Source organism: Colobus angolensis, unplaced genomic scaffold (assembly GCF_000951035.1).
Source record: "Colobus angolensis palliatus isolate OR3802 unplaced genomic scaffold, Cang.pa_1.0 Scaffold300, whole genome shotgun sequence".
Classification (NCBI taxonomy): domain Eukaryota; kingdom Metazoa; phylum Chordata; class Mammalia; order Primates; family Cercopithecidae; genus Colobus; species Colobus angolensis.
The window spans coordinates 410,727-413,553 of record NW_012116267.1 but is presented as its reverse complement, the minus strand read 5'-3'; positions in this window follow the sequence as shown (position 1 = coordinate 413,553).

Genomic DNA, 2,827 nt, shown 5'->3' with positions numbered 1-2,827 from the left:
GCATGTAATCCTGGCTACTTGGGGGGCTGAGGCTTGAGAATCGCTTGAACATGGGAGACAGAGGTTGCAGTGAGCCAAGATCATGCCACTGCACTCCAGCCTGGGCTACACAGTGAGACCCTGTGTCAGGAAAAAAAAAGAAAAAAAAAGGAAGAGGAGAGGAGAAGACACACACAGATGCCGAGCAGAGACGGCAGCCGTGTGAAGACAGAGGCAGAGGTTGGTATGTATGATGCCTCACCGAGACAAGGAACGCCAAAGATTGCTAGCAACCACCAGCAAGTGGAAGAGGCAGGGAAGTATTCTTTCCCAGTGCTTTAAAAGAAAGCATGGTCCTGACAACATTCTGATCTCGGACTTCTGCCCTCTGGAACTATGACAGAATGAACCTCTGCACCCGTATTTGCTGTTTAGTTATGGTGACCCCAGGAAACTGATACATATGCCATGTAGTGCAGTCACTCAACCACAAGGGGCACTGTCTGGCAGCAAGTTCTACAAACACAAACGGTCCAAAAGAATTACTGAAGTTCACAGAGAAAGTCATACAAATAGCATTCAAATATTTTTAACGACGATCAACAGGCTATAATTTATCATTTTAAAAAACATAAAACCATTATCATCTTGCTGAATAATTTGTGACCTTTGTAACAAACTGGCTGGGAACCGTTTTTAAAGAACATCCTGGTTCTGCTATCATTACACACATGGGAAGGTATCCGTAGGATAAATTCCCCCAACAATTCCCTTTCCAGGAAGAGATGCATATTTTTAATTTCGATAGACAACAGCCGAATTGCCCTCCAAGGAGGAGGTACATTACACTCACCAGAAAGATACATGTATGGCTGTTTTCCCCAGCCTTGGCAATACTTTGCCAAGCTAAGAGGTAAGAACAGGCTTTAAAACAAACCCCAATGCAGTTCCCAAGGACATGACTAGGGCCCTCGGACCCACATTTCCCAGCACAGGTGCTTCACCAGCCTGCCATGGCCCCTTCTCCGTCCAGTTTAGCAAGGGCGTGGCAGATTTCCTTTCAGGCACAGAGCCCAGCCTTCCAGACATCACACTTAAACTGGTTCCTACCACATCTGCAAGGTGAATCTCTTCCTCCAAGTCAGCAGTGTTTACAATAAGCAGTACGCTTTTCCCTGAGTCACTCTGAATATAGAGACTAGAAACCAATTCCAGGGTAGCAAAGGGACAGCCACCATGGTGACCTCAAGCATACAAATCACACACCTGCTTGTCCTGCCTGGTGAAGCCCTGTTGGGACCATGCATAGTCCTGTCCTCAGCACTAGGCACAGAACACTTAGGAGAGGAAGGCGAGGTTTCAGCTACATGAGGTGGCATCGTAGGAATTGTCTTCTCCCTGACACCCCCCAATGGCACTCAACAGCCTCACTGTCCTGACCCTAAACCACTTTGTGATCCACCTCTGGGAAGGGCAGGCAGTGAAGAACTATGGATAGAGAAGAGGAGCTGGGGAGTTACCAAGCTGTTTGCTGACCTCTTCGTTTCACTCAGAACCTGACCTTAATCTCGCTTCCAGAAAAACAATGGGCCCCATTCCTGCCCGAGCTTGCCTTCTGCAACCCAGACTATCTTAGAACATGATGGGAGTCAAGAACGCTTTCTTTAAGGTGAAGCTGTAGACAGGTTCCCCTCACCTCCCACCTCTGCCCACATTATCTGCCTCTAGCAAATAATGGTAGTCATGACTGTACCTGTTACCCAGGAGAACACCAATCAATGGCTGTAAAGACATGAATGTATGGTTTTAGATGGTGTCTGCCTGCCTTTGCTGAGAAAGGTAAGAACAGCAAACATTTATATATTACCGTTTGTCAGTACTGCTCTAAGCACTTTTATAATATTAAACATTCATGCTGTACTCCTTACAGCAATCATAAGAGCAAGGCACTAAAACTATTCCCATTGTACAGATGAGCAAACTGAGACACTGAGAGATTGGGAACTTTGCCCAGTGAGTAAGTACGAGATACAGTAAGGAGCCACGAGGGCAGGGAGCTCCACTCCTGCCCTCCCTAGCCTTCTGTTCACTCCTGAGAATGACTGGTACCTCACAGGTGCTCAGACAGCCGCTGGATGCAGATGAGGGAACAGCTGTGGACATTCAGTCCCTCAGACCACAAAAGGACTTTGGAAGGAGAAGAACCCTGGAAGAATGCCATGTTACTGGCAAAGGTTTGGGTTCTTACCCTAACGATTTGCAAACACAAAGGGACAATAGCACTAAGTGATAGCAAAGCCAATCTAAACAGAATCACAGCAGTCAACCACAAGAACCCACAACGTTTCTTTTTTCTTTTTTCTTTTTTTTTGAGACAGAGTTTTGCTTTTGTTGCCCAGGCTGGAATGCAATGTCTCGATCTCGGCTCACCACAACCTCCACCTCCCAGGCTCACCCAATCCTCCCAGCTGGGATTACTGGCACACACCACCACACCCAGCTAATTTTTGTATTTTTGGTAGAGACAGGGTTTCACTATGTTGCCCAGGCTGGACTCAAGCTACCCGCCTACTTCAGCCTCCCAAAGTGCTGGAATTACAGGCATGAGCCACCGTGCCTGAACCCTAGTCTTCTTTTTTTCTTTTTTTTTTGAGTCTCACTCTTGCCAGGCTGGAGTACAGTGGCACAATCTCAGCTCACTGCAACCTCTGCCTCCCGAGTTCAAGCAATTATCCTGCCTCAGCCTCCCCGAGTAGCTGGGACTACAGGCGCACACCACCACACCCGGCTGATTTTTGTATTTTTAGTAGAGATGAGGTTTCAGCATGTCGGCCAGGATGGTCTTGAT